At 49.7% G+C, this 13,269-nt stretch overlaps 1 long non-coding RNA gene across 1 annotated transcript; it reads right to left on the minus strand.

Annotated features, from left to right (window-relative positions):
• Positions 1 to 1,243: 1,243 nt before the first annotated feature.
• On the minus strand, positions 1,244 to 12,091 carry LOC141042276 (uncharacterized). The gene is made up of 3 exons (XR_012204310.1): positions 11,793 to 12,091; positions 3,178 to 3,252; positions 1,244 to 1,560 (listed from the first exon to the last, which is right to left on the minus strand). It is a non-coding gene; the product is annotated as an uncharacterized lncRNA (long non-coding RNA).
• Between the last annotated feature and the right edge of the window lie 1,178 nt (positions 12,092 to 13,269).

A 13,269-nucleotide genomic window follows, 5' to 3' on the forward strand; every position in this document is an offset into this window, starting at 1 on the left:
ACATCGCGATGTGATTAACACCCAAAGAGTACTAAGGTGTGATCATGTTTTGCTTTTGAGAGAGGTTTAGTCAACGGGTTTGTCACATTCAGATCCATATGTATTTTGCAAATTTCTATGTCTACAATGCTCTGCATGGAGCTACTCTAACTAATTGCTCCCACTATCAATATGTATCTAGATCGAGACTCAGAGTCATCCGGATCGGTGTCAAAGCTTGAAGCGACGTAACTCTTTACGACAAACTCTTTATCACCTCCATAATCGAGAAACATTTCCTTAGTCCTCTTTAGGTACCTAAAAGGATAATTTTGACCGCTGTCCAGTGATCTACTCCTGGATCACTATTGTACCCCCTTTACAAACTCATGGCAAGGCACACAAAAGGTCTGGTACACAACATGGCATACTTTATAGATCCTATGACTAAGGCATAGGGAATGACTTTCATTCTCTCTCTATATTCTATCGTGGTCGGGTTTTGAGTCTTACCCAACTTCACACCTTGTAACACAGGCAAGAACCCTTTCTTTGACTGATCCATTTTGAACTTCTTCAAAACTTTATCAAGGCATGTGCTTTGTGAAAGTCCTATCAAGCGTCTTGATCTATCTCTATAGACCTTGATGCCCAATATATAAGCAACTTCACCGAGGTATTTCATTGAAAAATTCTTATTCAAGTATCCTTTTATGCTATCCAGAAATTCTATATCATTTTCGATCAACAATATGTCATCCACACATGATAACAGAAATGCTATAGAGCTCCAACTCACTTTCTTGTAAATATAGGCTTCACCGAAAGTATGTATAAAACCATATGCTTTGATCACCTTATCAAAGCGTATATTCCAACTCCGAGATGCTTGCACTAGTCCATAGATGGATCGCTGGAGTTTGCGCACTTTGTTAGCACCTTTAGGATTGACAAAACCTTTTGGTTGCATCATATACAACTCTTGTTTAAGAAATCCATTAAGGAATGCAGTTTTGACATCCATTTGACAGATTTCATAATCATAAAATGCGGCAATTGCTAACATGATTCGGGCGGACTTAAGCATCGCTACGGGTGAGAAAGTCTCATCGTAGTCAACCCCTTGAACTTGTCGATAACCTTTTACGACAAGTCGAGCTTTATAGACAGTAACATTACCATCAGCGTGTGACGCCCTCGATTCAATCGTACACTAATCATACACGCAAATGTGTACGATCAAGATCAAGAACTCACGGGAAGATATCACAACACAACTCTAGACACAAATTAAAATAATACAAGCTTTATATTACAAGCCAGGGGCCTCGAGGGCTCGAATACACAAGCTCGAAAACACAAGAGTCAGTGGAAGCAACAATATCTGAGTACAGACATGAGTTAGACAAGTTTGCCTTAAGAAGGCTAGCACAAAAGCAACATCGATCGAAAAGGCAAGGCCTCCTGCCTGGGAGCCTCCTAACTACTCCTGGTCATCGGCGGCCTCCACGTAGTGGTAGGCACCCTCAGTGTAGTAGCAGTTGTCGTCGAAGGTGGCGTCTGGATCCTGGGCTCCACCATCTGGTTGCGACATCCGAGAAGAATGGAAAAGGGGGGAAAAGGGGGAGCAAAGCAACCGTGAGTACTCATCCAAAGTACTCGCAAGCAAGGATCTACACTACATATGCAACATTATCAAAGAAAGGCTGTATATGTGGACTGGGCTGCAGAAATGCCATAATAGAGAGAAGGCCTAGTCCTATCGAAGACTAGCATCTTCTGGAAACCACCATCTTGCAGCAACAGGAGGGAGTAGAGTAGCATAAAGTAAAGTAGTAGTAGTGTTATCAACCTCGGCCAGAGATCCTTTCTCGACTCCCTGCGAGAAAGCAATCCCAGAGCCATACTATCCAGTTATCATCACAATCCATTTCTCATCACAAGTATCTAGTTCTAGTTGTATCGATCGGGATACAACTCCAAGTGTCCTTTACCGTAGGACAGGCTATCGATAGATGTTTTCTTCCCTGCAAGGGTGCACCAACTTACCCACCATGCTCGATTAACTCCGGCCGGACACACTTTCCTGGGTCATGCCCGGCCTCGGCCAAACAATACGCCGCAACCCGACCTAGGCTTAATAGAGAGGTCAAGCACGCCGGACTAATCCTATGCCCCCAGGGGTCATGGGCCATCGCCCCGGGAACTCCTGCACGTTGCGTCGGCGGCCGGTGAGCAGACCTAGCTACCTCCTTAAAAAAGGCGGGAGCTTACCAGTCCAACCCGGCGCGCGCCGCTCAGTCGCATGATGTCTATTAAGCTTCGGCTGATGCATACGACGCAGAACGCCCATACTATGCCCACGTGATGGTTAGTGCTATCAGGCCAGAAGCCCCTCGGATCAAATATCCAAATCGTAGTGGATTAGGAACGCGCGGTAACAAGCAGAGACTCACGAAAGATGTGACCCCGTTGCCCCGTCTCGAGGACTTGCGGCAAGGGCTAGGAATGCCGGCCATGCCTCGTAATTATCTCGCGGGCACCTTCCAGGTCAACCCGACTCCACATCACTCGCAATTAAGCTCGCGCGGGTACCCCTCAGGGTCGACCCGTCTTTAGTAACATGGTTCAGTGTAAAGTCATAGTAACCATGGTAACCGTGTGTCTAACACCAAGAGGAAAACCTGAGGAATCACCCTTGACGGATTCCACTTGATGTAATCATCAAGGTGAACGTAAGAGGAATCACCCCGAGGTTCACACTTGAGGGGTTGCACGACAGAGTCGTATCGGAAGTGGTTAAGGCGGAATCACCCTCGATGACCACGACCGAATAGCTACACTACAGGGTTAACATCAGAAGTGCTGTAGAGGTCTCACCCTCGGCACTCGATAGTAACCCAGTAGTGTCGAGCAACTAAGGGGAAAGTGATGTGCGGTGCCGGGGCCTGGTCTTCGATCCCGTTGATCGTGTCTTCAATGATGAAGCAGGGGCAACAAGGACAAGGTGGGGGTCACTAATGGATCACTAACCAACCTATACTAAGCAGTTTTAGGATAAGCAGGCAGGGTACAATGAGCAGGTTACAAAAGCATGCTATGCATCAGAATAGGAGCAAACAATAACAGTAGCAAAATCTAATGCAAGCATGATAGAATCGAATGGGCGATATCGGGATGATCAAAGGGGGGACTTGCCTGGTTGCTCTGGCAAGAAGGAGGGGTCATCGTCGATGTAGTCGATCACGGGGGTATCGGCGGCGATCTCGAGGTCTACCGGAAAGAAGTAACGGAGGGGGAACACAAATAAATAATAGAGCAATCAAAGCAACACAAAGCATAACATGGCAATATGATGTGCCGGGTGTGACCTAACGTATGGCTACACGATATAGTTGAATGGGGAAAACAACCGGGAATGTTTTCCCGGTTCCGGACCTGTGTCAGACAGATGATCGGAGGGGGAATGTTCTATGTTCAGCTAGTTAGGGGCATCTAATAGATGAATGGACCTTGTATTCAGATTCATCTCGTTTTTCTGAGCAACTTTCATGTAGAAAACATTTTCATCGGAGTTACGGTTTAATTACTATGAATTTCCTAAGTTTTAATGTTTTTCTGAAATTAATTGAATTCGAAAAAGAAAATAAGAATAACTTTTGTCACCTAGTACTTCTCTAGCCAGGGTCTATTACAGGTGGGGTCAGGGGGTTGGATTGATCCAGTCAAAGATGGACTAGTCAACTGTTGAATAGTGCAACTGGGTCCCGCGTGTCATTGCCTTTAGTTTAATAAAATGGTTATTAACATGGGTGATCCCACACGTCATTTGCTTAGGCTAAATTAGCACTAAGTAAATACCAACTAACCCTATAACTAAATCTAAACAAGGGTCGGCCTCCATTGGCAGAAGCAACAAAGCTGTTGAGAAACCGGGTCAGCCCGGAGGGGTGGCGGCGGCCGCGTGCAAAACGCACGGGCCGGCCCCTCCCGTTTCTCCTCTTTTGTTAAGTGGGTACTTATCCCTTGTCCACCTACCCCCTATATAAAGCAACGAGGAGCCATCATTGTAACACCTGATCATTGATTAATAAAGCTGGTCTCCTCCATCTCCCTGTGTCACTTTTACTTTCGCATACTTCGACTACTTCGACTACTTCGTCTACGACGCTCGCTCCCGCTCCGCAACCTCGGACCGGACTCGCCGGCGGAGTTGCGGAACACGTTATCAGCACGCTTCGCTCCATCAACTCTCCATCAAGCCTGCGTCAAGCCTGCATCACGCAGGCTTTCGTCGATCCCGCGGAGGTATAAGATCCGATCCCCACTCTTTGCAAAAATGGATTTCTCTCGTTACTACGATTCCGTTTTTGCGATTAGATTATTTTTCGGATACATCTACCTATGGTGTGGATTTCTCTCCCAAAAACCGAGCGGACGAACACGTCGCCGACCAATGTCGATGTTTTTGGATCACGAGAGACTTGTTGACTACACTATAGGGGAGTCGGTACAGATCGTGATCCCGATGATCACGGTACCGCCGCGTTGTACCCGACGTACACGCGTCGTGACGCCCCGAAGACGCACGATCTTGCCATCCCGAGGCAGATGACGACGTCCCCGTCGCCAAGCGCTCGACTGCCGTCGCCGCGCTCGCGTGCCCGCTGCACGCGCCGCCCCGCTGGTCGCCGGCACTGCCGTTCTGGCCGTCGCCGTGGCAGCACACCGCGCGCCCGTGGCCGTAGCCGCGCCACGCTGGCCGTGCTGCTCCGGCCGCGCCGCGCCGGGGCCGAGCCGCGCCGCCGCGCCATGGCCGCGCGCCCCGATGGCCGCCGCGTGCTGTGGCCGCCGCCGCCGCAGCCGCCGGCCGTGGCCGCGCCCCGTCCAGTGGCCGAGCGCCGCGCCGTGGCCGCGCCTCGCGCCGTGGCCGCGCCCCGCGCCGTGGCCGCGCCCCGCGCCGTGGCCTCGCGCCTCGCGCCGTGGCCGCGCCACGCCAGTGGCCGTCGCCTCGCCCGGCCCTGGCCAGCCTCGGCCGCGCCCGCGTGTGAGCCGCCGCCGCGCCCGCGTGCGAGCCGCCGCCGCCGCTCGGCTGCCAGGGGAAACCCTAGCGCCGTTTGCGTGCAGGAGGCAGCGCCGCGCATGGGCCGGCCCGCTGGCTCCTGGGCCGGATGGGCCCCGGTTGAGGGGATGCCTCCTCTAAAAAAAAGCGACGGCACTGGCTGCTGGGCCTAGATGGGCCGCGCGCCATGGGGATTAAAAAAAAGGAGGGGCGCCGGCTGTGGCGTAAAATTGCGGTTTAGCCCCTGTATTTTTCAGTTTTTACGCGTAGTTTATTCCTGCTGTAATATTTCGCGTAGAAACCCCTGGATCTGTCTGTTTTCGCTGAAAATGCGTATTTGGGCTTAAAAATACCTCGGGAATTCAATTTTTGGGCTAGTTTTCACATACTAGATGCGCTTAACATGCTATCTTTTGTAACATGATATTATTGTATGATTTTACTGCTGTAGATTAATTGTTTAGCACTCTTAATCATTTAGTAAGTCATATAATAGCATGTTTTAAATATTGGAACGTCATTTTATTGAATAAGTTTATCAACATCGCTTTGTGCAAAAGATTACCTGCTGTAATCTCATGATTTTTGCATAAATCGCAGATGGCCGGAATTGCCCACAAGGAGTTTCCTGAGTTGGCCCAGATAGGGCTGAACTACCTGTCATGGTCCTCGGACTGCGAGATCTTTCTCCAGGGCAAAACCCTCCTGAGGGCGATCGGTAAGGGGGCCCAGCTGGCCGTCACTGATCCCAAGTTCGAGACTGAGAATGCGCAGGCTCTGCACTTTCTCCGTCATCACCTGTCACCTACTCTGAAAGATGAGTATATGGCTGAGCGCAGTGCTTCTGGCCTTTGGACCGCTCTCAAGCAGCGGTTCGAGCGGCTGAAGTACACTGTGAAGCCACGTGCAGAGGCAGAGTGGATCCGTCTGAGGTTTGCGGACTTCAAGACGGTTGGGGAGTACAATTCGGCTCTGCACCGGATTTGTACGACTCTTCGGTTGTGTGGTACTGAGATTACCGACTCCCAGAAGATTGAGAAAACCCTATCCACTTTCCACCCCGACGCGGTCCAGTCCTCACGGAACTACCGCCAGGGGAACTACACGAGGTATTCAGAGTTGATTGACGTCCTCCAGGTGGCGGAGGCGCAAGACGAGGTTCTCAAAAAGAACTTTGTCGCGCAACCACTTGGGGGGAGTTCTCGCCAGGAGGTGAACGCTCTCAAAGTCCGCAAGCCTCAACAGAAGAAGAGGGGCCGGAAGGGCAAGAAGAAGGGCCCTCACCCCCCCGCCCCGGCTAAGCAGAACAAGCCGGGCAAGGGAGGGCAAAGGCCTCAGGACTGCTTCCGTTGTGGCTCGGTGGAGCATTTCTCCCGCCAGTGCCGCGCACCACAGGAGGTCGTTGATGCATATAAGGCTCGGAAGGCGCGTGAGACGCACCTCGCCTTGGTTCAGGAGGGAGCTCCACCGGCGCCCATGGCGGCACCCGTGATGATTGCTACTCCCCCTGCTGCGCCTATAGAGGCGACCCCCGTGGTGCCCATCGCGGCAGCTTTGGCGGTCTCTACCGAGGCCCACGTCGCCATGGAGGTTGACCACATGGCCGCCTCGGCAGCGCCGCCACTAGACATTGATGCTGCCTCCAAGATAATTTCTGAGGAGGATCAGCTCACTAGTATGGAGATTGCGGCGGAAGTGAATGGCTTCTTCACCGAGTCCACTTAGCATACCTCTTTGGTTATCACGATTCCGTGCTTTGATACAATAAAATTGAATAAATTCGATTTGGTTGTAAGCTCTATGAGAGCATAAACTTATTCTTTACTTTGGCGATTGGATGACATTTATTCATTTATTCCATTATTTATACATGATAGCATGTTATGTTCTGAGATGTGTGCATTTATTTTTAATGTATTTTCTTCCTCATTACATTAATTAGATGTCATATTTTAGAACGCGTGTGGCGCCCGAATGGAGGAAACGTGCCTTGCCGATAGCGCCACCACTCATACCATTTTACGAGAAACTAAGTACTTTGAGTCCATTAAAAAATCTCTGGGAAGTATTATGACAATCGCCGGCTGCGGTTCTCACATAGTTGGCTCCGGACGAGCCACTATTATACTCCCCATGGGAACAACTTTGCTCATTAATGATGCGTTGTTGTACCCGGAGCGACTCGTACTCTATTGAGCTTTAGAGACATCCGCGCTAATGGTTTCCATGTTGAGACCGATGATGAAAACGACAAGGAATGCCTACTCATCACAAAGCGGGATGAAGGTGGTAAACATGTTATCGAAAGGCTTCCTTCGTTTGACACAGGGCTATACTACACTAAGATAGTAGCACCGCCCGTGTACACTACCCTCAAGACCGTCTTTAGAAGCTCTGAACTCTTCTGCCTCTGGCACGATAGGTTAGGCCACCCCGGACTTAGGATGATGAGAAATATAATTAACAACTCGCATGGCCATAATGTTAACGTGAAGAACTTCCCGAATCCTGATGATTTCGTGTGCTCCGCATGCGCTAAGGGGAAGTTAGTCATTAGGCCATCACCCCTCAAGGTGAGGGATGAAATCCCCGCGTTCTTGGAACGTATCCAAGGGGACATATGCGGTCCAATTCAGCCCCTCACGGGGCCGTTTCGGTACTTCATGGTGCTCATTGATGCTTCCTCTAAATGGTCCAATGTTTGCCTGCTGTCAACAAGGAACCATGCCTTTGCAAAATTGATCTCACAGATCATCCAAATGCGGAATAATTTCCCGGATTATCGTATAAAGTCTATTCGAATGGACAACGCCGGAGAATTTACTTCAAAGGCGTTCGATGATTATTGCATGGCAATGGGAATCAAAGTTGAGCACTCGGTACCACATGTTCATACACAAAATGGACTTGCCGAGGCATTGATTAAAAGAATTAAATTCATTGCCCGACCGCTCCTTCAGGGTTGTAATTTACCAACTACATGTTGGGGCCACGCGGTGTTACACGCGGCTAATCTCATCAACTTTCGACCGTCGGCCTACAACATCCACTCTCCTGTTCAACTTGCGCAAGGGTCGGCACCGAAGATTTCCCATCTTCGTAGGTTCGGTTGCCAGGTATATGTACCAATACCACCCCCTCAGCGATCGGCGATGGGCCCGCTCCGTAAGTCGGGGATATACGTTGGTTATGAGACTGTGTCCATAATCAGGTATCTGGACCCCATGACAGGAGACTGTCACACGGCTCGTTTTGCTGATTGCATTTTTGACGAGGATCTTTTCCCGACTTTAGGGGGAGAGAATCAACCCCTTGATGCTAAAAGTCGAGAAATCACGTGGCAAGCCACGGGGATCCACGCTCATGACCCGCGCACTGCTGAGACTGAGAGAGAAGTCCAAAAGATAATAGATTTGCAGTCTTTAGCAAATCAACTGCCCGACCACTTTAGTGACTTAAAGACTGTGACAAAATCGCATGTGCACGCGCGCAATGCACCGGAAAGGGTTGAAATACCGAAGAAAAATGATGGTATGCCCGCTCCCGTCCAAAGGCCTAAAAGGACGAGAAATCCGGCTTCTCAAATCCCAAGTACTCGGGGACGCCCGACGAAAAAGGATAAGAGAGATTTATCACAGCCTGTCACCAAAGTACCCCAAATTGAAACGGGGAGCCAGTCGAGACCTGGCACAAGTACGGAAAATTCAGTGCACGAAATTCCGGACTTAAACTTTCCCATAGGGGAAACACCCAGCGGAGATGTGAGCGCACACATCGGCGCGGGAAATCTAAAGGACCTTGCTCCCATAATGGGAAATTTGGTAGAGCAAGTGTTTGCGCCTGATGCGCTCCATGACGAAATGGCCATAAATTATATTGATACGGGGGAGTCCCTGAACCGAGCAACGGTGATTGTCGACATCAACTTTGCTACGAAAATTGCCTCAATCATAGATCTTGACCCTGAGCCTAACACGCTCGCTGATTGCAAGAAAAGGTTGGATTGGAAAGATTGGCAGCAGGCAATTACTGCCGAATTATTATCTCTCAACAAAAGGAAGGTGTTCGGACCAGTTTGTCGAACTCCTCCCCACATTCGCCCTGTTGGCCATAGGTGGGTTTTTGTTCGAAAGAGAGATGAAAATAATAAGGTAGTACGGTACAAAGCAAGGCTCGTTGCTCAAGGGTTCACTCAACGACCAGGTGTCGATTTTGAGGAGACTTATTCCCCAGTCATGGATGGAGTTACCTTTAGATACTTGATTTCGATGGCAGTAAACATGGGCTTGAAAATGAAACTAATGGATGTTGTCACTGCTTACCTATATGGTAACTTGGATTCGAACATATACATGAAGGTTCCAGAAGGTATCCCTGTTCCGAACCATGATAGAGCAAATAGGGGTCTATACAGTGTTCAACTTCAAAAGGCACTGTACGGACTCAGACAGTCCGGTAGAATGTGGTACAATCGCTTAAGTGATTTCCTTCATGAGAAGGGCTACACGAGCAATAAAGATTGCCCATGTGTTTTTATACGGCGATCCCAAGATGGATTCTGTATAATCTCGGTGTACGTGGACGATTTAAACATAATCGGTACACCTGAGGATATTGAGGAAGCGAGTTCCTACCTGATGTCGGAATTCGAGATGAAGGATTTGGGTAAAACCAAGTTCTGTCTAGGTCTGCAACTTGAACATTCCCCTGATGGGATTCTAGTGCACCAGTCGGCCTACACCCAGAAGGTGTTGGAAAGATTTGGATTTGATAAGGCATATCCTTCTAAGACCCCGATGGTCGGAAGATCTTTACAGCCAGACAAGGACCCGTTCAGGCCAAAGGAAGAGGGGGAGGAAACTCTGGGACCAGAGATTCCTTACCTGAGTGCAGTTGGAGCACTCATGTACCTCGCAAATTGTACACGGCAGACATTGCGTTCGCCGTCAGTTTGCTTGCTCGGTACAGTTCTGAACCTACCAAAAGACATTGGAAAGGTGTCAAGGACGTCTTCCGTTACCTGCAAGGGACCAAAGATCTTGGTTTATTTTATAAGAGGAATCAAGACCTATCTATTATAGGCTATGCCGATGCTGGGTACCTGTCGGACCCGCATGATTGCAAATCGCAGACTGGCTATGTTTTCCTTTGTGGTGGAACTGCGTTTTCCTGGAAATCGTCCAAGCAAACACTTGTGTCGACTTCCACGAACCACTCGGAAATCATGGCACTATTCGAAGCGTCAAAAGAGTGTGTATCGCTTCGGCGGATGATCGGCCACATTCAGCAGACATGTGGGCTGAACACCGTACAAACCCCTACCATTATCTATGAAGATAATGCTGCTTGTGTTGCACAAGTCCAGATGGGTTATGTGAAGAGTAACCTCACAAAGCATATTAGTCCCAAGTTCTTCTATGCGCATGAGCTGCAACAGTTGAACGAGGTGAGAGTTTTGCATACTAAGTCCTGTGACAATCTTGCTGATATGTTCACTAAATCATTACCGGCATCAACCTTAGAGAGGTGTGTGCGTGGAATCGGTATGATGAGACTTAGAGAGATGCAAGGTTCAGGGGGAGAAACTTCACAAACTCGTCGCTAAAATCTCAATCCTGATGATCGAGTACTCAACTTGATGGTTGAGTGGATTGTACTCTTTTTCCCTTGAGTGAGTTTTCCTGATGTTTCTCACACGAGGTTTTTGACGAGGCAATTCGTGCAATACAACAACGTATACTGTGTGCTCTTTCTCCACTTTTTCCCACTGGGTTTTTCGGAGTTTTGAGGCATGGATATACGGATAATTACCCAAGGGGGAGTGTTGAGAAACCGGGTCAGCCCGGAGGGGTGGCGGCGGCCGCGTGCAAAACGCACGGGCCGGCCCCTCCCGTTTCTCCTCTTTTGTTAAGTGGGTACTTATCCCTTGTCCACCTACCCCCTATATAAAGCAACGAGGAGCCATCATTGTAACACCTGATCATTGATTAATAAAGCTGGTCTCCTCCATCTCCCTGTGTCACTTTTACTTTCGCATACTTCGACTACTTCGACTACTTCGTCTACGACGCTCGCTCCCGCTCCGCAACCTCGGACCGGACTCGCCGGCGGAGTTGCGGAACAAAAGCAACGGGGCAGTGGCTAAGCAGGCATCAGGCAACAGAAATAAGAGCAGCAGCGGCGGCATAGTAGAAGCAGCAGTGGGCAGTGCAGCGCATGGGTGCCGGCCAGCGTGCAGCAGCAGGCAGCCACGCCAGCAGTAGTGGCGGCTAAGGAGCAGCTGCAGGGGAAGTAGCACGTGCAGGAGCAGCAAATTAAAGGCAGCAGCGGCGGCGGCAGAAGCATCAAGCAGCAGCGGCAGTAAGATGAATCAGCAGCGGCAAGCAGCAGGAAGCAAGGCAGCAGCGGCGCGAATAGCAGGCATGACGCGCACGGGCGCGGCCAAGGCGCGGCACGCACACACGCGGGCGTCGCAAGGGTGCAGCCACGTCATGCACGGGACGAGCTACAGGGGCGGCGGCGACTTGGATACAAGCGGCAACGGTGCTACGATGCACTAGCGGGAAGAACAAAGAGCGCTATGGCCTCCTGCGAGCTCCAGGAGCTCGTGCGCATCACTGCCGAGGTCTGGGCAGCACGGCAACATCGGGTTCGACGGACATGATGGACGACAAGCTATGGTGGTTGCAGAGGAACATGCTCGAGCTCGAATTCAGGGACAAGGCAAGAGGGGTTCGATGCGGGTGCTCACAGCGGTCACGGTGCAATGGTCGGTGGGGCCGGGGACGGTCGAAGTGGCGGCCATCGACGGCGGTGACGATGATGTACGCAGTGACGACGAGCTCGATGGCGAGCGTACGGGCCTTCCCGGCTTGATTCACTGTTCGAGGACGAAGGAGACGAGGAGGAGGATGCTTCTGGACATCTTGGCGCGACCAAGGGAGGCCGGTGGCCGCGGGATCGACGCGACGATGGTGGCGTTGGGTGTGTGTGGGGGAGAGAGCAACGACGCGGGGAGTGGGGGGAAAGGGGCTAGGGTTTGTCTCGGGGTCGCGGGGGTTGGTCTTATAGCCCAAGAGAGCCGGGGGATGGCCGACACGGCGCCATCGTTGGCCATGGCAGCCTGGATGGCCGCCACGATCTCTTCTCTGTAGCAAGGTAGGGGATGGCTGGTTGTGGGCTGGGCCTTGTACTGTAGGAGTAGGCCGAGTGCATAATAGTTCCCTCGGCCTTTTTTCTTACCTCTTTTTCTGTCAAACATTTCAATCACTGTTTTGCATTTAAATTTCATACCAAATAAATTTAGTTGACTATGAAACTTGTCACATAAATATTAGTTATTATTTTGGAGAGGCCCACAACATTTCAAGTCAATTAGAACTACATAAACATTTGTTTATTTCAAAACGTTTATTTTTGTTGCTGTCAGACCACTTTATATTTTATTAGGGATTAACTGGTGAGTCAAATGATGTTGGCTACATCACAACAATGATCAGCGGAATTTATAGAATAGTGGGAACATTTTAGTTTTACAGTTTGAAGAAAAATGTATTTGACTTTATTTTAAATTTGAAATTGGCTTTGATTTTTATCAAGGGGCAATTTGGCTAAGCTAATCTTGATGACATGGCACCATTAGTGTGAGGTCACTGTAGCTTAACTACCGGGGTGTTACACAGCGTCAGTCTTCTTCTTGAAGATCCATTTATTATCTATGGCTTGCCGATCATCGGGCAAGTCCACCAAAGTTCACACTTTGTTCTCATACATGGATCCTATCTTAGATTTCATGGCCTCAAGCCATCTGTCGGAACCTGGACTCATCATAGCTTCTTCATAGTTCATAGGTTCGCCTTGGTCTAATAACATGACTTCCATAACAGGATTACCGTACCACTCTGGTGCAGATCGTGCTATGGTTGACCTATGAGGTTCAGTAGCAACTTGATTTGAAGTTTCATGATCATTATCATTTGCTTCCTCTCTAGTTGGTGTAGGCATCATGGGAACGGATTTCTCTGATGTGCTACTTTCCAATTCGAGAGAAGGTACGATTACCTCATCAAGTTCTACTTTCCTCCCACTCACTTCTTTCGAGAGAAACTCCTTCTCTAGAAAGGTTCCATTCTTGGCAACAAAGATTTTGCCTTCGCATCTATGGTAGAAGGTGTACCCAATTGTTTCCTTAGGGTATCCTATGAAGACGCACTTATATGATTTGGGTT

The sequence above is a fragment of the Aegilops tauschii genome, chromosome 3, assembly GCF_002575655.3.
Source record: "Aegilops tauschii subsp. strangulata cultivar AL8/78 chromosome 3, Aet v6.0, whole genome shotgun sequence".
NCBI classification, from domain to species: domain Eukaryota; kingdom Viridiplantae; phylum Streptophyta; class Magnoliopsida; order Poales; family Poaceae; genus Aegilops; species Aegilops tauschii.